Source organism: Schistocerca gregaria, chromosome 2, assembly GCF_023897955.1.
Source record: "Schistocerca gregaria isolate iqSchGreg1 chromosome 2, iqSchGreg1.2, whole genome shotgun sequence".
NCBI classification, from domain to species: Eukaryota; Metazoa; Arthropoda; class Insecta; order Orthoptera; family Acrididae; genus Schistocerca; species Schistocerca gregaria.
Window position 1 is genome coordinate 298,852,668 of NC_064921.1, and position 21,894 is coordinate 298,874,561.

The 21,894-nt window shown below is 46.2% G+C and overlaps 1 non-coding gene across 1 annotated transcript; it reads right to left on the bottom strand.

Annotated features, from left to right (window-relative positions):
* Positions 1-21,183: 21,183 nt before the first annotated feature.
* On the bottom strand, positions 21,184-21,258 carry Trnas-cga (transfer RNA serine (anticodon CGA)). Its single transcript has one exon. It is a non-coding gene; the product is annotated as a tRNA-Ser (tRNA).
* Between the last annotated feature and the right edge of the window lie 636 nt (positions 21,259-21,894).

Genomic DNA, 21,894 nt, shown 5'->3' on the forward strand with positions numbered 1-21,894 from the left:
AGAAAGAAGAGGATAAATAAAGCATAATATAAAGGAAAATAGAAAAGAAAGGAGGAACAATAGGAGAATGGAACAGAAGAGGAAAGAAGAGGAGAAACGAAAGGGATGTAGAAGGAAAATGTCAAGAGAAAGGAAAAGAGAAATGAAGAATGCAGAGCAAAGCAGAATTGAAAAAAGAATAGTGAATAACAGGAAAGAAGAAGAGAAGATATAAAAACGGAGAAAGGAAGAAAGAACAGAACAAGGATAAATAAAAAGAATGAATCAGTATTATAAAAAAACTGGTTATAGCTAGAGATCAGGAAAAACACAGTGAAGATAGTTGCAATGCTGAAAAGCTCCATTAATGCCGAGGAAGCCTGGAGTTTTAATTCGTAAATATGCTATCGTACCAATTATAAAACGACATAACCGATGTCTCCTGGAGCGATAGAAGAATCTTTCATTGTCGCAAAAAGTGATGCGACTCATCTGATACATGAGTACAAGCTGCTTATGTAGCCTAGCGTGATTGTTTCACGGTACCAATTAGGTTGCATCCATATTTGAGACAGGAGACGGGGAGAAGTGCCTCTCACTTCACAGAATAGGTTGAGAGTACAAAGAGCCCCGAAGGACGAAATGTCATTCCGAATAACAGTACATAAAACATTCCCACTGAGTATGGCGACGAATTTCGCATTGCGGGCTCACGGTATCGCAGTTGAGTGCACCCCTTATGTGCTGGAGTTACACGTCGGCGTCAATCGTCCCAGAGCGACCGCAAGGCACAAACTGCAGAGTGCTAATGCGAAACAGTGCAGTTCGGAGTTACACAGCAAGTAAGTGGCGTCAAATTTCAGCGACACGTGCCGATTCAACCTGAGTTTCCTCTCATTGTGAAATGGCCACCCGACCTACTGGTGTTAGCAAATTCTGACTCCACTGCTTCGCGGACTGTGACAAACTTTCTGTACTCTGTTTTAGGATCACACCGAAGAATTTTGAGTGACGCTTGGTTGTACACAGATAATAATTCTTATGTTAAGGAAATAGACACACTGGTGAACTTTTTTTGAGTCATCTGTCTTCTTGCTTGACTTGATGTGGCCCGCCGAGAATAACTGGCCTTATCTAAGAATAGTGCTGCTCAGAAGCTCCACAATTGTTTGACGGGCATATTCCAGGTTCCACCGCTACAAAGCTCTCAAGTTCCAAGAAGTTATTCCTCGATGTCTTAACACACGTCCCATCATCGTGCCCCTTCTTTTTGTCAATGTCTTCCATATATTCGTGTGTTCGACGATTCCAAAAAGAAGCTCTTGTTTAACATCTATTGGCCAGAAATGCCCTCTTTGCCAGCTTTCTGTGTCTTCCTTGCTTGACTGTCACATGTTAATTTGCTCCAGAGGTAGCAGGTTTCGTTCAACTCGTCTACTTCATGTGCTCTAATTTTGGTAAGTTTATCGCTAATCACATTTCCATTAGTCAGTTCTTTCGCCTTTCTTCCGTCTACTTTCAATCAATATTCTGTGCTCATTCCACTGTTAAATTCAACAGGTCTGCAGTCCTTTGTCATTGTCATTGATATATTAATGAAACTTATCACTGATGTAGTTTCAAACTGAATTTTAATCCAATTCGTGAACCTTGCTTCTTCGATGTGTAGAAGACATAATCAAATTAGTTCATAACTGACCCCGTAGCTGATTAGAGGCTATACTACTTTGAGTCAGCTGCCGTCCACTTCATTGGACCGTGACAGCATTCAGCAATTTCATATCAGAAACTATTTCTAAAGCCAACTGCGTTTGTAGACTGGCAGTGGAATTTCGGTAAAGTGTAGAGAAATGAGGTGTGATAGTTTTCCTGATATTGTGTCTCAGAGATGTAAGCCGTGCAGCCTAGCAGGGGACCTTAGGTGAAGTTTTGAAGGAAATAAATGTCGGGTTAAAACCTTGACGGTTGATAACACAGCCAACGTGGAAACTAGTGTTTACTGCCAATGACGAATACTTCGTTATTTGTCTTGATAGCAGTGTCTAATGATACACGAATACCTGTTTCAGTATGGCTTTGCTATTTGCAGATAGGTATAACACACGAGAAAAATAACAAATCACGCTATGATAAGGCAGGAAACGAAATTCAGTACACACATGACTGATACCAGAAGTAGATACTGAACATATTAAAACAATATTTTCCGATAATAACTCATACACACGTCGGTCACATGGCGAATGTCACACTGCATCATTGCAATCTACAAGTGTGTAAGCTATGCATCTTAATGTGAAACAAGCAGCTACAAGTTACAGCATATAAGCATCTAAATGTAAGCTAATGTAAATATACATTTCGGAGAATGTCGCAGTTAAAAGAATTGTTATTTGTGATTGCAGCTGCAGCTTTCAAACTACAGTCTACAGAAACATTCTATTGATGAACAGGTAAATGTATTACCTGAAAACGGATGGAAACACGAAAAGAAAAGCAATTGGTATGAATAAATTTGTACAGAAAGACTCTGGTTACTACACTCCTGGAAATGGAAAAAAAGAACACATTGACACCGGTGTGTCAGACCCACCATACTTGCTCCGGACACTGCGAGAGGGCTGTACAAGCAAAGATCACACGCACGGCACAGCGGACACACCAGGAACCGCGGTGTTGGCCGTCAAATGGCGCTAGCTGCGCAGCATTTGTGCACCGCCGCCGTCAGTGTCAGCCAGTTTGCCGTGGCATACGGAGCTCCATCGCAGTCTTTAACACTGGTAGCATGCCGCGACAGCGTGGACGTGAACCGTATGTGCAGTTGACGGACTTTGAGCGAGGGCGTATAGTGGGCATGCGGGAGGCCGGGTGGACGTACCGCCGAATTGCTCAACACGTGGGGCGTGAGGTCTCCACAGTACATCGATGTTGTCGCCAGTGGTCGGCGGAAGGTGCACGTGCCCGTCGACCTGGGACCGGACCGCAGCGACGCACGGATGCACGCCAAGACCGTAGGATCCTACGCAGTGCCGTAGGGGACCGCACCGCCACTTCCCAGCAAATTAGGGACACTGTTGCTCCTGGGCTATCGGCGAGGACCATTCGCAACCGTCTCCATGAAGCTGGGCTACGGTCCCGCACACCGTTAGGCCGTCTTCCGCTCACGCCCCAACATCGTGCAGCCCGCCTCCAGTGGTGTCGCGACAGGCGTGAATGGAGGGACGAATGGAGACGTGTCGTCTTCAGCGATGAGAGTCGCTTCTGCCTTGGTGCCAATGATGGTCGTATGCGTGTTTGGCGCCATGGAGGTGAGCGCCACAATCAGGACTGCATACGACCGAGGCACACAGGGCCAACACCCGGCATCATGATGTGGGGAGCGATCTCCTACACTGGCCGTACACCTCTGGTGATCGTCGAGGGGACACTGAATAGTGCACGGTTCATCCAAACCGTCATCGAGCCCATCGTTCTACCATTCCTAGACCGGCAAGGGGACTTGCTGTTCCAACAGGACAATGCACGTCCATATGTATCCCGTGCCACCCAACGTGCTCTAGAAAGTGTAAGTCAACTACCCTGGCCAGCAAGATCTCCGGATCTGTCCCCCATTGAGCATGTTTGGGACTGGATGAAGCGTCGTCTCACGCGGTCTGCACGTCCAGCACGAACGCTGGTCCAACTGAGGCGCCAGGTGGAAATGGCATGGCAAGCCGTTCCACAGGACTACATGCAGCATCTCTACGATCGTCTCCATGGGAGAATAGCAGCCTGCATTGCTGCGAAAGGTGGATATACACTGTACTAGTGCCGACATTGTGCATGCTCTGTTGCCTGTGTCTATGTGCCTGTGGTTCTGTCAGTGTGATCGTGTGATGTATCTGACCCCAGGAATGTGTCAATAAAGTTTCCCCTTCCTGGGACAATGAATTCACGGGGTTCTTATTTCAATTTCCAGGAGTGTATATTTCTTCATTTATATAAAATGAAACTACACGAAATAATTTTTTTATTTTTCAAGTCTGTGGATATTAAGTATACCTAGGTTTTAGTGTATTAATTTTACATACAGGGGCGATTGTTTTGAATCTTAGTAGCTAATAGACACAAAGTAAAGCACATACTGTTCAGTTTCGTTACTTTGTTTCTGTAATAAGTAAGGGAAAAAGGGTAATTATCGTATACGATGCAGTACTGCATTGTCTGTGAAGTTCGATGCAGTATTCACAGACACTGCACTACCTCACGTGCATCTCACACCAAATGCTAGGCGATCTTACGAAAAAACTACATAAGTTTTCCTCTGTGCGTAAATCGTATAACTATGCAAGCACTGTGGGTAGGAGGCAGTAGAACATAAGGTCTGTGAAGCGTGTTCGGTCAGCCAAACCGCTTGAGGCGACCGATCAGGTAAAGCCGGAAATCAGGGTTCGAGTCCCTGTCGGGAGCAAATTTTTATTTGTCTCCAGTAAATCTTATAGCTACGCTGGTAACGTATTCGGAATCTACGATGACTGGGTGTTGTGTGATGTCCTTAGGTTAGGTTTAAGTAGTTCTAAGTTCTAGGGTACTGATGACCATAGATGTTAAGCCCCATAGTGCTCAGAGACATTTGAACCATTTTTTTGAAGTCTACGAGTACATTTCGTGATATCTTATCTTATATGCATTAGTAGATTTTTAAGTTTGCTGGAATAATTTTTTGATAGTTCGATCTTATTATTCAGAAAATAATATGTTGCTTATCGTGTGTTGCTGCAGATTTATATCTGTTCAAGAAAGCTAAATTTGTATCAACATTCAGTACAAGAGCGTCTTCTCACTCGCTTCACATTACAGGGAAATTGCTTGTTCCGATTTTATCCACAGGGCAGATTCCATCTTTTCTATGTTTCTCCAGCATAATTCGTCCCTAAAATGCGGACTCTTCGAATGGTATTGGAACTCTTTACTGACGTCGCCTTTCTTATTTTCTCTTCTGCTTTTGTTTTTCAATTATATTTAGTTCTATATTTATATCACAAAATATGCTTGCTTGCATTTTCATCATCTTCATTGAATCAATAGTCAATTTGAATTTTTCCATTACAGTTGTCGATTGAAGCGTCTCCGCACCTGGGTTCTCTGCACTGTTCCCTTCTTCACCATGCCTCACAATTCGCATCATCATCATCAAGGAAACAGCCTGTAGACATGGTAGCACGGTACGCTGCTGCCGGTGATGTCACGATGCACAGTGGAACGCAGTTGTCTTGCGGATACCACCGTCTGCGGATAGACGGTGTGCAGGCGCGCTGCGTTCGCCGGCCGGCAGGGCAGCAGCACTAGCAGGGACAGGGACAGGGACAGGGCTGATGGCTGACCTATGGCGGCGCCGTACGACACGCCTGCCCTGCGTGCAGCAATCGATTGGTGACCCGAGTCAGTGGGCCGCGCCACTCCGCACCTGGCGTTATGCTGACAACGCCGGTCGATACTAGCACGCAGCACCGCCAGGCGTCCGTCGTCGCTCTTCCGCTGTCCGAAGGACTGCCGCCCCTGTGCTCCGACTGCCCAAAGACACCTGCCCCACTACAAGACGTCGAGTCGCGTCATTTCTGCAACCTCTTGGATGTCAGCTAACGTAGCTCAGCCTGAATACTGGGGTGGGCTATAATACGGGTACACCAAAGTCATAATACACTCCTGGAAATGGAAAAAAGAACACATTGACACCGGTGTGTCAGACCCGATATACTTGCTCCGGACACTGCGAGAGGGCTGTACAAGCACTGATCACACGCACGGCACAGCGGACACACCAGGAACCGCGGTGTTGGCCGTCGAATGGCGCTTGCTGCGCAGCATTTGTGCACCGCCGCCGTCAGTGTCAGCCAGTTTTCCGTGGCAGACGGAGTTCCATCGCAGTCTTTAACACTGGTAGCATGCCGCGACAGCGTGGACGTGAACCGTATGTGCAGTTGACGGACTTTGAGCGAGGGCGTATAGTGGGCATGCGGGAGGCCGGGTGGACGTACCGCCGAATTGCTCAACACGTGGGGCGTGAGGTCTTCACAGTACAACGAAGTTGTCGCCAGTGGTCGGCGGAAGGTGCACGTGCCCGTCGACCTGGGACCGGACCGCAGCGACGCACGGATACACGCCAAGACCGTAGGATCCTACGCAGTGCCATAGGGGACCGCACCACCACTTCCCAGCAAATTAGGGACACTGTTGCTCCTGGGGTATCGGCGAGGACCATTCGCAACCGTCTCCATGAAGCTGGGCTACGGTCCCGCACACCGTTAGGCCGTCTTCCGCTCACGCCCCAATATCGTGCAGCCCGCCTCCAGTGGTGTCGCGACAGGCGTTAATGGAGGGACGAATGGAGACGTGTCGTCTTCAGCGATGAGAGTCGCTTCTGCCTTGGTGCCAATGATGGTCCTATGCGTGTTTGGCGCCGTGCAGGTGAGCGCCACAATCAGGACTGCATACGACCGAGGCACACATGGCCAACACCCGGCATCATGGTGTGGGGAGCGATCTCCTACACTGGCCGTACACCTCTGGTGATCGTCGAGGGGACACTGAATAGTGCACGGTACATCCAAACCTTCATCGAACCCATAGTTCTGCCATTCCTGGACCGGCAAAGGAACTTGCTGTTCCAACAGGACAATGCACGTCCGCATGTATCCCGTGCCACCCAACGTGCTCTAGAAGGTGTAAGTCAACTACCCTGGCCAGCAAGATCTCCGGATCTGTCCCCCATTGAGCAAGTTTGGGACTGGATGAAGCGTCGTCTCACGCGGTCTGCACGTCCAGCACGAACGCTGGTCCAACTGACGCGCCAGGTGGAAATGGCATGGCAAGCCGTTCCACAGGACTACATCCAGCATCTCTACGATCGTCTCCATGGAAGAATAGCAGCCTGCATTGCTGCGAAAGGTGGATATACACTGTACTAGTGCCGACATTGTGCATGCTCTGTTGCCTGTGTCTATGTGCCTGTGGTTCTGTCAGTGTGATCATGTGATTTATCTGACCCCAGGAATGTGTCAATAAAGTTTCCCCTTCCTGGGACAATGAATTCACGGTGTTCTCATTTCAGTTTCCAGGAGTGTACCTTACCGAATACACGGAAGGAAAAGCAATGGCATTCAAAACATCACCTAGTCGTCTCACAGTCGATAAATACTCTTATCACCTGCCTAATGTCGTGTACCGCCCCAGCTAGCACGCAGAGGTGACGCAACACGATGTGGTATGGACTCGACTAATATCTGAAGTAGTGCTAGAGGGAATTGACACGAAGAATCCCGCAAGGCTGTCCATAAATTCGTAACGGTAAGAGGGGCTGGAGATCTCGTCTGAACAGCCCAGGTACACTCAATAACGCTCATTTCTGGGAAGTCTGGTGGCCGGCGGAAGTGTTTAAAATCAGAAAAGTGTTCCTGGAGTCACTCTATAGTAATTCTGGACGTTTGGGTGTCGCATTGTCCTGTTGGAATTGTCCAAGTCCGTCGGAATGCACAATGGACATGACCGAGCGAGGAGGCGCAGTGGTTAGACACTGGACTCGCATTCGGGAGGACGACAGTTCAATCCCGTCTCCGGCCATCCTGATTTAGGTTTTCCGTGATTTCCCTAAATAGTTTCAGGCAAATGCCGGGATGGTTCCTTTGAAAGGGCACGGCCGATTTCCTTCCCAATCCTTCCCTACACCGAGCTTGCGCTCCGTCTCTAATGACCTCGTTGTCGACGGGACGTTAAACACTAACCACCACCACCATGAATGGATGCAGGCGATCAGACAAGATGCTTACGTACATGCGTCCTGTCAGAGTTGTATCTAGACGTATGAAGGGTTCCACACCAATACAGAGCCTCCACCATCTTGAACAGTCCATGGATTCATGACATTGTCTCCATACCCGTACACGTCCATCCGCTTGATACAGTTTTAAACGAGACTCGTCTGATCAGACGTCATGTTTCCAGTCATCAACAGTCACATCTCGGTGTTGAGTGGCCCAGGCGAGAAGTACAGCTTTGTGTCCTGTAGTCATCTAGGGTACACGAGTGGGCCTTCGGCTCCGAAAGTCCACATTGATGATGTTGCATAGAATGGTTCGCATGCTAACACTTGTTGATGGCCCAGCACTGAAATCGGCGACAGTTTGCGGAAGGATTGCGCTTCTGTCACGTTGAAGGACTCTCTTCAGTCGTCTTTGGTACCGTTCTTACAGGATCTGTTTCCGTCCGCAGCGATGTCGGAGATCTTTACCGGATTCCTGAAGTTCACGGCACGCTCGCGAAATGGTCCTACGGGAAAATCCCCACATCATCGCTACCTCGCAGATGCTATGTCCCATCGGTCGTGTGCCGACTATAACACCACGTCCAAACTCACTTAAATATTGATACCCTGCCGTTATAGCAGCAGTAGCCGATCTAACAACTGTGCCAGACACTTGTGGTCTTATATAGGCTTTGCCGACCGCAGCGCCGTATTCTGCCTGTTTATATATCTCTGTATTTGTTGAATACGCATGCTTATATCAGTTTCTCTGGCGCATCATTGTAGGTCCTCTTATAGTTTACGAGGAAATCTGATACCATTCTTCCCGCAAAGAATTTTCAAATTCTGGTAGCAAAGAGCACTGATCAAGCACCCGTCTATCAAGTATGCCAGAAAGGCTCAGTGATATTGAGATCTGGTGACCATGGTGGCCAGGGAAGATGCGATAACTCATCTCCATGCTCGCAAAACCATCCCTGGACGATGCGAGCTGTCAGAACAGAGACCCTACTGCAACTACAACTACTACTACTACTACTATGTAACAAATGGTCACATAGACCTCGGCAGTAAAGTCACCTTGCAGAGTAGCCATGGGGCCCACGGAATACCACGATGTGACTAACCAAATAATCAACGAACCCCCGCCATCTTTCACTGTTGGGACGTAAACTCAGCTATAAGTTAGTGTGAAATAAGACTCCTCTGGCCAAATGAGTTACTTCCTCTGTTTCATAGTCTAGTCTTTATGGCTTCGGTACCACTTCTTAATGTTACTAGCATTTGCATAACTGATGAGTAGTTTCGGAACTACAGTTCTCCCTGCATTCGAACTGCAATTCTCTGTTTACAGAACTCCCTTCATGTTGCTTTGGTGCAGACGGGGTTCCTGAGTGCGACATTCAATTTCGTAGTAAATTTACAACCATCGTTTCTTATTTTTTCGGCACAACCATCTTGAATGACCGTCCGTCACGATAACTCAGCACATACTTTCGTCCAAGTTGTGATACAGTGTGATGTACTTCTTCTTTCTCTGTGTGCGGTGTAGATATGCGATATGGTGTCTCTTGAAACACCCAACGCTTCGGCTACTTTTATTAAAAATCACCCACCATACGAGCACAAACAATTTGCCCATATTAGAATTCTCTTAGCAGTGACATAATGCATTCACAACGACACAGAAAACAGTTCTAGGTTCGACGGACAAATGCAACGTATGGAATACATTCCACGAGTGCCGTTCGTGGTCAAATACACCAGCGCAGCCTTCAGGCGTGCACATCATCCGCATTTGTGCTCAGGTATGCATTTCTTCCAGTGTTTCAAAATTTTTGTCCTGTCCCTGTAAGCACAGAAAGAGTGAATACAATGACGGAAACAGAAGGCTTAAAGCATTATCCTGATATTTATTACATCACGTTTGCATAGGATGTTGTTAACAGAACATTCGCAACTAAGCTGTAGGGTGAGACTGAAAATATCCACTTCAGTTGTGACTTTTATTATTACGTTTTATTATAAACAGGACAGGTTTCGGGAAAATTATACTCCCAAATACAGTTGCACGAATTTTGTAGTCAACTGTCTACGGCATGCAACAGTCTCGTTGCTGATTACTGAATTTGTACATCTGAAGACGTGAATATCATTTCCCCGAGCCTGGTCGTGTTAATACTAAAACAAAGTCACAACTGTAGTGGATATTTTCCATCTCTACGTTACAGTTATTACGTTCCAAACTGATGTCCCTCATCGACGTAAGTATGAGCACGAATTTTTATTCGTTGTGACATGGAAGTAATTAGCCTCTGAACGTCTTGTAAATGAAGTTATACACATGTTTGAAACGCTTGCCACGGCAGTTTATGAAGACTTTGCGGTTCGAATACATCTGACGCGCCCACCTCTTCATATCTGTCGGCCGCGAAGGCCGTGCGGTTCTAGGCGCTTCAGTCCGCAACCGCGAGACTCCTACGGTCGCAGGTTCGAATCCTGCCTCGGGCATGGATGTCTGTGATGCCCTTAGGTTAGTTAGGTTTAAGTAGTTCTAAGTTCTAGGGGACTGATGACCTCAGACGTTCAGTCCTATAGTGCTCACAGCCATTTGAACCATTTTTTTTTTTCTGAGAAGAAAAAAGAGAAGAAGAAGGGATACGATGATACGATATAAGACATAAGGAAATATCTTCCGTGGAATTATAGGGAACTGTAGAGGGTAAGAACTGAAGAGCAGGAGAGAGACTGGGATATATCTATCAAATATTTACGGAAGTTTGTTACGTGTGCTACTCTGAGATATGAAGAGGTTCAAAATGGTTCAAATTGCTCTGAGCACTATGGGACTTGGGTGAGGTCATCAGTCCCCTAGAACTTAGAACTACTTAAACCTAACTATCCTAAGGACAGGACACACACCCATGCCCGAGGTAGGATTCTAACCTGCGACCGTAGCAGTCTGACGGTTCCGGACTGAAGTGCCTAGAATCGCTCTCTCACTCCGGCCTGCCGGAAGCAAGTATACACACATTCCTCACAGCGTTTGTATGGCGGCTTGCATTATTATTGTCAAATATGCCACTTGGTACTCTTATCATGAAGGAAATGACTAAATGGTTGTGTATGTAATTAATTTGCATGTTTTTAGCTACGTAATTGTTACACAGACTTTATTTTTGTTGGAACTATGTATTTTTATGTCTAGTTCTACATGAATACTCTGCAATTCAAATTAAGTGCCTGGCAAAAAAGTCATCGAGCGACTTTAACGCAGTCTAACAACATGCGGGAATAGAAAGAACACTTAAATCTCTCTGAGTTCTCTTATTTCACTACAGTGATTATTTCTCCATATTTAAGTGGGCGCCAACAGAATATTCTCGCAATCGGAGGTAGTTGGTGTAGAAATTGCACGAGAATATCCTGCTGCAATGAACTCACTTTTGTTTTAATGACTGGCACCTCCATTCACGTATCTTGTCCATAGAACTCCGCCCTACTTCGTGATAATACGAAACTAGCTCCCCGTCTTTGAACGTTTTCGATCTCCTTCGTCAATCCTATCTGATGCGAATCCAACACCTCACAGCAATACTCCATAAGAGGGCGGACAAGAATGTTGCAATCTGACTTTTAAGTTGACACGTTGCATTGTATAAGTGTTCTACCAATTAAATGCAGTCTTTCATTTGCCTCCCCCACAACATTATCTACGTGATCGTCCAATTTAAGTTGTTCGTAACTGTAATTCCTAGGTATTTAGTCGAGTTGACAGCGTTTAGATCTGTACGATTTATCGTGTGAGCTAAATTTAACGGTTTATTTTAGTAATGTGGATGACATCACAGTTTTTATTATTTAGTGCCAATTTGCCCTTTTCTGTTCCTTTTCATGTGACATATGCTGTTGATATTAGTTTATATCGAATTTTGCTGCTGGCATTATTTTTAATGCTATCTGAGGAAGCCTAATCCGGGCGAAACGCGTAAGAAATAAATTACAAATCTGCAGCCTGCGACTGTTTTTACAGTCAACTTACAATAAGGTTGCTGTATGAATCCGCCAGCTTGGAATGGTAGTACCATTATTGGTTTCTGGAAGAGTTTCTATCGTAGCAATTACATTTTAAAAACATTTTGCTTTGTGACCGAAACACAATAGTACACTTTGCTTATACCCCTCTGAAAATTTCATGTTTACCTCTCAGAGAGTAATTACCCCGGTTTAGGAATAACTGTTCTATTAAACTCCGTCAACAAAGGACATGAAGGCCTAACACTACCGACCGGCCCCCGTTTCATCCGCAGCCTACAGACGTCACTGGAGGGGCATGTGCACAGCACACCGCTCCCCCGTCCGTATGTCAGTTTACGAGACCGGAGCCGCTACTTCTCGATCAGGTAGCTCCTCAGCTTGCCTCACAAAGGCTGAGCGCACCCATCTTGCCAACAGCGCTCGGCAGACCTATCCAAGTGCTTGCCCAGCCCGACAGCGCTTAACTTCGGTGATCTGACGGGAACCGGTGTTACCACTCCGGCAAGGCCGTTGGCCATTGCCCTTCTAATAATAGGAATTCTTTCAGTACAAACATTCCTCATTCCAGTTGTCAGCCCAAGTAATCTTCTTGTGTATATCTTCCCTGGATTTTCATTTAGATGTAGTGTTCATCACTGCTGCTTTGTAGATTGGCGAGCAGATATGGTATAATTTATACTTCCTGGCTGTAACAATCTCTGTCCTACAAAGGGTGACGAATGAGGAAAAGAAAGTGAGCGAGATTAACATTCAGTGGCGAGTGGGGGTGCCGTTAATTACACGACGTGCTGGCAGTGGGGTAAAATATGCGCGAAACGCGAAGTGCGATAAAATAAAAAGAATGAGAAGGAATACAGGAAGGCAGAGAGCCAGAAAGCGCTACGACCGGCGGCGCCTGCCTGCCTGCAGGCGGACGGGACGGGACGGGTCGGGTCGTGCCTGAACCCTTCCCACTGCGCCCACCCCCACCACGCCGCCATCCGGCCTCTCCACCACCCTCGGGCCCTTCAGCGCCGCCACAGCGACTTATCCGGCGTGTGAGTGGCTGGCCGTGGGCGGAGGGAGCCCACACGACGCCGGGGCGCTGACAGATGCCTGACTATCCCGCCACACGGCTTTAATTAATAAGTTTCAACTGTTCCCGCGTGACACTTGCAACCGCAGCGGCGGAAAAAGGATACAAGGGCCCTACGCTCGCTCTGCGGCTGACGTCAGGCAGAAATTACTCCATTAAAATAACAGGCAGTAAAAGAAGAAAAAAAAAATGGAAAGGGGGAAGAAAATACTCCCCGAGTTTCAGAGGCGTCGCCGCATTGTTTGTACAGGGAGTGGAATATGAAATAAATTGCACGGAGTGTTTCGCGCCACGAAATAACTGCTGCGGTCTAACCGCATCCAAATGTCAGCTATGGAATACTGACACACAAGTCTGGAACGGGAAGAAAATATCATCTAGATCCGTTTATGATCTGTGCACAGCTTCGCGCCAGTGTTGACGCTCTTCGGAAGACTTGAAGACAGTTCTGTGGATGCTTGTAAACGATTCTGCCTTTCACCGTTCCCCCTATGAACTGTCACCTGATGATCTGGACCATGGATACATCAGACTACATTACATTACATCTACATCTACATTCATACTCTGCAAGCCACCTGACGGTGTGTGGCGGAGGGTACCTTAAGTACCTCTGTCGGTTCTCCCGTCTATTCCAGTCTCGTATTGTTCATGGAAAGAAGGATTGTCGGTATGCCTCTGTATGGGCTCTAATCTCTCTGATTTTATCTTCATGGTCTCTTCGCGAGATATACTTAGGAGGGAGCAATATACTGCTTGACTCCTCGGTGAAGGTATGTTCTCGAAACTTCATTACCTACAGAGGGAATTCTTTCCCCGAGAGAAATGACTTGATTAATGAAGGGAACGCGGGCAGAAGTAGAGACCAGTAACAGACGGAGACCTGCAATTAAAGCAAGTATATGAAAACGTGGAGTCTGTTCTTTCAGACACTACGCGGAGCAGCTGTGATAAGCATTATGTAAATTTAAGGTGAAGTGGTATGAAGTAAATGACACAGAAGGGACTTAACGATGTCAGCTGCAACGGGACTTTATGCAAAATCAGCGGCGACGAGTGAAAATGTGTGCTGGGCCAGGATTCGAACCCAGGATCTCGTGCTTACTAAGTTAACCACTTCGCCAGTGTTTATCGCAATTGCGCAGACCATCCTGGCACGCCGACCCAAACTTCCACCTGCGGCAATCTCAAAGCAGCGAGCATGGATGATGTCGATGTGGACTGTGCATAGGTGGCGCTAGGTGGGCGTATGGAGTCGTCGAAAGGCGTGACGAGATATTGGGCGCAGTTGCGACAAACACTGTGTCCGAATGGCGCTGTGGCTAACGCAACTGCCTACTAAGCATGAGATCCTGGGTTCGAATCCCAGTCCGGCACACACGTTCCCCGGCGACGCTGATTCTGCATAAGGCCTCGATGCAGCTGACTTCGGCAGTTCCTTTGTCCCACTCAACTCATACATAACAAAGCAAGTATGGCTTGCAAAAAATGAAAATAAAAAATAAATGGATCTAGCTAACGCACAATTCTGTGGGGTTAAGTTAAATTTACATAATACAAATACAGAATTGAACGAGAGACAACAATAACTCGAACGTGCTGTGAACGTAACTGTGTTCAATACAAAGGATATGCGAATAAAAGTGGCTTCAGGCACATTTTTTTATGTATCACTAAATTACACGATATATTTCGGATCCTGTAGGTCCACCTTTAAGTGCAATTCGTTTAATACATAATTTACATTTGCTCTTGGGTAATGTGAAAGTATTATTTGTTATAACAAAATCCGATGTTAAGTTTCGTATTCTGTGAGTCGAGTGCGAGAATATGTGCGAAACAGTGGAGAAAACGGTGAAAAACTTGTCAGATAAACAAGAAGGAACATTTTGACTTTCTGAAGTCGTTATACGTTGGTTTTTCCTTACTGTCGCCGCACATTACGTCATAATTGTTTACAACTGTTTCAAAACACTTCACAGACGTAGTTTAGCCTAATGTGATCAACGATCAAATTCATCACATAGTTTCAGAGATTTAAATTCGAAGAAGTTCGTAAGTACAAGGAACAAATTTAAAATAAGTCCTTAAAACGAATAAAATAACTATGGCTAGCGAAATCTGTTCATTCATAACGTAAATTCAGGCTTTTTGATTTTGGGGAGACATATTTACAGATTTAGTAAACCTGTGTGATTCTCGGTTCTTTCTAGGGAGCTTGGTTTTGTATTGCATTCATCTATTATTTGTATCTCTTTATCCTATTAGACAACTATGAAAACAGTCGTTATGCTCTTTGTACAAACATACATGCCCTTCAGAACTATGCATTTTTATATTTAACTTAAACAAAATCAGACAAAAATAATTATTGATGTTAATATAAATTATATTTTACAACAATGCATGAATCGCTACTGTATAAAATTATTGTCACAACATATTTTGATGTAACTACTTTGAAAATGATCTTTGGTGTAAAATGGTATTTGATAGTTAAGTTGGTGCAATTTGAGGCAGTCTGTGTTGTGGGGAATCGTGATTATGTGCCATATCGGCGAAGCAATTGTTTAAGAGCTCTGCTTGTAACTGTTAAAATTAAGAATCTGAAACAAGGCAATGTGAATCAAATAATTTCAATGTGATCAACAATGTACGCACTCAAGAAATATTGTTATAAACAAACAAAAACCAACAATCAGCATTCAGTCATTTTATGAAGAAAAACCAAACAACGTTACTGAACCGTAACTGATAAATCATTTAAGCCCCTGGACCGCTGAAACATCGGAAATATAAGTAGAGATCAACTGTGTATATAACTGCTACACCGCCGGCCGGCGTGGCCGAGCGGTTCTAGGCGCTACAGTCTGGAGCCGAGCGACCGCTACGGTGGCAGGTTCGAATCCTGCCTCGGGCTTGGATGTGTGTGATGTCCTTAGGTTAATTAGGTTTCAGTAGTTCTAAGTGCTAGGGGACTGATGACCTTAGAAGTTAAGTCCCATTGTTCTCAGTGCCATTTGAACTGCTACTCAATAAAGAATTTTATATCGTACAGGACAGTCATAATTCACTCAAATTGCAGATTTCGTGTTTTGCTGATTATTGTCAGTAAGACCATTGTGGGAAACGATTATAAGGTGCAGACGAAGTAGACATCTCTTCAGGATAAGAATGTGTGAATGTCACTATTGTTTGCAAGCTGCAGTCAGATTCAATTCATAAACGCAGTCAGTTTCAAAAATACTGACAGATATTTCGTACTAACATTTAAATTTTTAGACAATTACAAGTAGACACACTATAATTGGCGTATCATACTAGAATGAACATTTATAACGACAGAGCACTTTAGAAATGCACATACGGCGAATAATAACTCATATCGGAGACATGAGAGACAGTGCCAAGAGATAAACAATTCCATCTTCGGACATAAGCATAGTTCCCTGCTGCAAATTTCATTGATCAAGATATATACACTGCTACTTGTCCTCCTTTCTGCAGCGATGAAAATTCATCCTGTCTATGGAGAACAGTGACTGATGTATTGCACATTTTTTTTTTTTTTAATTTAGTTTACGGACACAGAATACTGTGACAATAATAACTGGTTTCTTCCACACATTGGCTACACAATTTAAGCGTGTGACATTTCAGCATTTCATTACAAACTCTTAAATATCAACTGATATTATTCTAAGGGCTCACTGTGAAGAAGTGAAGCTCAAGTATCAGCAAGGGACAATACCATCCGTAAAACTACAGGAACCACCTGGGTGCATTGAACCAAAGCTGCTTCGAACAGCCGGATATTCTTTACCAGTCTGGCGAAAGTCTGTACATGCCAAACGGGTTGATGTAGCTTTGAACGAGACTGGATGCACTGTGGCAGCCAGTCCTGTGCCAAATTATGGGCGTAGCACCACCAAGTACTCACAGGAAAGCAGCTGCAGAGGTATAGAAGACGAAACTGGTAACTGATGCCAAACATATCTTGTTTGGGCACGAGCCCCAACGACCAAGACCCAGATCTTCATGCAGACAACTACGGCAATTCTTTGGTCTACCGGAACTCGCCAAGCTGACCTATGGCGAGATTCTTTGTGTGAGGCACACCGAGCACATGTCAGAGAGGAGCCACCCGGCGGCTTACACTTGCCGTACGGGAGATGGAAGACGCAGAACAGGCTGACAACTGTGGTGTCCGGCGCAGGGTCAACCTAACGAAATGAGGCTCAGCAATGAGAATAAAATTTGTTAATGCAGTGGCCAGCAGGGCTAGCGACACCTGCTAATTTTCAGGGTGTAGCCAGATACCTGTACTATTGGTGATATTGCCAACTAACAAAACAGCAGACAAAACCGACGACTACTGGGCTCTCCACAGAATATGAATAGGGTTACTCTTCTGTTAATTTTTTCGTTTATTTGTCTTTATCTTCCGGACTATATTTCACAGATTCATGTTGTAAGTGCACTGAAGAGCGATAGACACTGGTACAGCTGCCAAATATCGTGCAGCCAGCCGCGCGGAGTAGCCACATGGTCTGGGCGCCTTGTCACGACTCGCGTGGCTCCTCCCATCAGAGGTTCGAGTCCTCCCTCGGTGTGTGTGTTGTCCCTAGCTTAAGTTAGTTTAAGTTAGATTATGTAGTGTCTAGGGACCCATGGCCTCAGCAGTTCGATGTCATAGGACCTTACCACAAGTTAAATTACATTAATTGTGCTGCATCCTCGCAAGCACGCAGGAGTGCCGCAACACGACGTGACACGGACTCGAATAATGTCTGAAGTAGTGCTGGAGGGAATTGACGACATGAATCCTGCGCGTCTGTCCATAAATCCGTAAGAGTACGTGAGGGTGGAGATCCCTTCTGAACAGCACGTTGCAATGTATCCTGGAAATAGTCAATAATGTTCATGCCTAGGGAGTTTTCTGGCCAGAGGTAGTAGTTAAACTCAGAAGAGTGTTCCTGGATACCACTCTGCAGCAATTCTGGACTTGTGGGGTGTCGCATTGTCCTGCTGGAATTTGCCCAAGTCTGTCGGAATGCACAATGGACATGAATAGATGCAGGTGATTAAACAGGATGCTTACGTAAGTGTCGCCTATCAGAGTCTTCTAGAGACGCATCACGTATCACTCCAGTTGCACACGTCCCACACCATTACAGAGCCCCCACCAACTTGAACAGCTCTCTGCTGACACGCAGGGTCCATGGATTCATGAGGCTGTCTCCATACCCGTACATGTGCATCCGTCCGATACAATCTGAAATGAGACTCGTCTCACCAGGCAACATGTTTCCAGTCATCAACAGTCCAATGTCAGTGTTGACGAGCCCAGGCGAGGCGTAAAGCTTTGTGTCGTGCTGTCATCAAGGGTACACGAGTAGACCTTAGCCTCCGAAAGACCATATCGATGATGTTTGTTTGATGGCCCGGCATTGAAATATGCAGAAATTTGCGGAAGGGTTGAACTTCTATTCACTCGTCGTTAGTTCCGTTTTTGCAGGATATTTTTACGGTCGCAGTGTCGTCAGAGATTTGATGTTTCACCGGATTCGTGATATTCACGGTACTCTCGTGAAATGGCCGTACGGTAAAATCCCCACTTCGTCGCTACATCGGAGATGCTGTGTCCTATCTCCCGAGCGGCGTCAATAACACCACGTTCAAACTCACTTAAATCTTGATAACTTGCCATTTTAGCAGCTGTAACCTATCTAACAACTGTGCCAAATGCTTGTTGTGCTGTATGGGCGTTGCCGTCCGTAGCGCCGTGTTCTGCATGTTAACATATCTCTGAGCCGGCCGCCGTGACAGAGCGGTTCTAGGCGCTTCAGTCTGGAACCGCGCTGCTGCTATGGTCTCAGGTTCGAATCCTGCCTCGGGGATGGATATGTGTGATGTCCTTAGGTTACTTAGGTTTAAATAGTTCTAAGTCTAGGGGACTGATGACCTCAAAAGTCCCATAGTTCTTAGAGCCATTTGAACCATTTGAACACACATGCCTATAGGAGTTTCTTTGGCGCTTTAGTGTATAAATCCTCGTATTTCCGTTGTTATTACTTTCTCTCTTTCCTTTACTGAATTATCTCTGCAATGGACAATGTTGTAGTAGTTTCATTTCCGGGACGAGTAAAATAAAGACAAATAACCGAGCCTACATTCTCTTTAGGATACTGCCACATACACTGTTGCGTACGGATGTACTTTACTGACTTCATTACCTATGTATGTAGAACATCACAAACTACCCTGTTAACCAGAGATTCTTCTACTAGACAGCTTCCAGGCTGCGCCAAGTCATAGACTTTTTGTCTCCTGATACTATCGTTATGAAAGTTGGCCCAGCACGACCTTGATCTCCAGACTGCGCGCTCACTTCTCGTCAGCCGAGATGCCAACGACAGGAAGCCGAAGAGTAATTTAAGAGCGGGATGCGTGCTACCGGAACCGCGTCGATCACGAAGGGATGAGGCAGGGTGACGTCATCAGTCTTGGTCGGAGGTCGATACGGTGGGCCGACGCCGGCCATCCGTCACGCGAAGCCCCTGGAAGGCCGCCAGCCACCAGCCGCGGGCCGCGAGACTGCACTTCCTCGGGGCCGGCGAGTAATAAAGAGGATTTATGCCGCTGACCAACGGGCATTATAAGGCGCCGACCTGCCACTGCCGCCAGCCGCGAGCGGATACCAACTGGCGGCGGCCGAGCGCTCCATTGGGACTTCCGACCCTGTCTACCCCGCTTTGTCAGGGCTGATCACTGATGCTTAGCGAACTTTCATCATATAGGATTCTTCTCATTCCGCAGTATCTGATCAAAAATATCCGTACACAGTGGACATTAATACAGGGTGTGTCAAAACCTCGACAGTCATAGGGTTGAACTCTGAGGGGGACACTTTCAGGAGAGAAATGACAGCCCTTTCTTCCTCAAGAGCCGAAATCAGAGAGGATATTAATATTGGACACTGGGGCCTGGACCGACACTCTAACTCATCCCAAGGGCGTTCATGCTGTTTTATGACAGGAACCACGAGGTGCCTGAATTTCCGTGGAGTAATGACAGCCCCTTCTTCCTCAAGAGCCGAAACCAGAAAAGACGGTTATGATGGACAGTGAAGACTGGACCGAATCGACATTCTACCAGTGGTGTTCCATTGTTTCAGATCGCACTCTGGACAGGCCAGCCACAAACACTTGCTTGATAGATGCTGCCTAATGACAGGTTCCATAAGGCGTCTGAATGTCTGTGTTGGAATGGCGGCCCTTTCTTCCTCAACAGCGGAAACCAGAAGAGACGGTAATGATGGACAATGGCGTCTGGACCGAATCGATATTCTAACTCGTCCTAGTGGTGTTCCACTAGGTTCAGGTCAAACGCTGGACATGCCAGTCACAAACACTTGCTTCATAGATGCTGCCTAATGACAGGTTCCATATGTCTGAATGTCTGTGTAGTAATGGCAGCTCTTTCTTCCGCAGGAGCCGAAACCAGACAGCAGTAATGTTGAACACTGGAATCTGGACCGAAGTCGACGTTCTAACTCGTACCAATGGCGTTCCATTGGTTTGAGGTCCTGACTCTGGACGGTCCAGTCACAAACAATTGTCTCATAGATGCTGCATTATGTCAGGCTCTATGAGGTGTCTGAATGTCTGCGGAGGAATAGTAGCCCTCGCTTCCTCAAGAGCCAAAACCAGAGAAGAAGGAATGTTGGACACTGGGATGTGGACTGAAATCGAAGTTATAACTCGTCCCAACGGTTTTCTATTGGGTTCAGGTCGCGTCTGTGCACACGTGAGTCACAAACAGTTGCCTTATAGATGCTGCTTTATGCCGACACGCTCCGTTGCCATGCTGATACAGTCATCGTCTCTGAACTGTTCCTCTACTGCTCGCGCGACATTGAGAAGTGCATTCATATTTTATTTTAATTTTTTAAGAAAAAAGTACATCTTCGCCGTTGACTGCAGTGATTGTTTAATTCATAAGTGTAGTTTTGGCCTTGAGGTCATCATCAAGTGGCAATGCTAAAGATTTTGCTTTAACATACGCCAACGTTTAAAATCCTCTGGCATGTATCTCGGGCGATTCCGTGATGATATTACAGACTTTCAGTGACGATGGAGAAGGGAAAAAGTGTCAGTTTGACCTGTCGAAAGTTATAAGCGAAAATCGTTCTGATACCTCTCACGTTGGACCTCTTCCATTGCGTGCTCTTGGCTTTCCGTGTTTTGGGAGGAGTTAGTGTGGTCCGAAAGAATAAAAAACATGAAACTTTTTGGCAGATTAAAACTGTGTGCCCGACCGAGACTCGAACTCGGGACCTTTGCCTTTCGAGGACAAGTGCTCTACCATCTGAGCTACCGAAGCACGACTCACGCCCGGTACTCACAGCTTTACTTCTGCCAGTACCTCGTCTCCTACCTTCCAAACTTTACAGAAGCTCTCCTGCGAAACTTGCAGAACTAGCACTCCTGAAAGAAAGGATACTGCGGAGACATGGCTTAGCCACAGCCTGGGGGATGTTTCCAGAATGAGATTTTCACTCTGCAGCTGAGTGTGCGCTGATATGAAACTTCGTGGCAGATTAAAACTGTGTGCCCGACCGAGACTCGAACTCGGGACCTTTGCCTATCTCGGGCAAGTGCTCTATCATCTGAGCTACCGAAGACGACTCACACCCGGTACTCACAGCTTTATTTCTGCCAGTACCAGGCTGGGGGATGTTTCCAGAATGATATTTTCAATCTGCAGCGGAGTGTGGAAGGTAGGAGACGAGGTACTGGCAAAAGTAAAGCTGTGAGTACCGGGGAGGATCAAAGTTGGTAGGAGGGGTAGGTGGAGGGGATGAGGGCACCATCAGAGAGAGGGAGTTAGACAACCCAATACTCACCGCTTCCTTTTATAGCATCGGGTCTCGTGACGTCTAGTGGTTGAGTGTGCATTACATATGGCCATCTGGGTACTTTTGACTACATAGTGTATGTAAATGAGTTAGTCGTTCAGT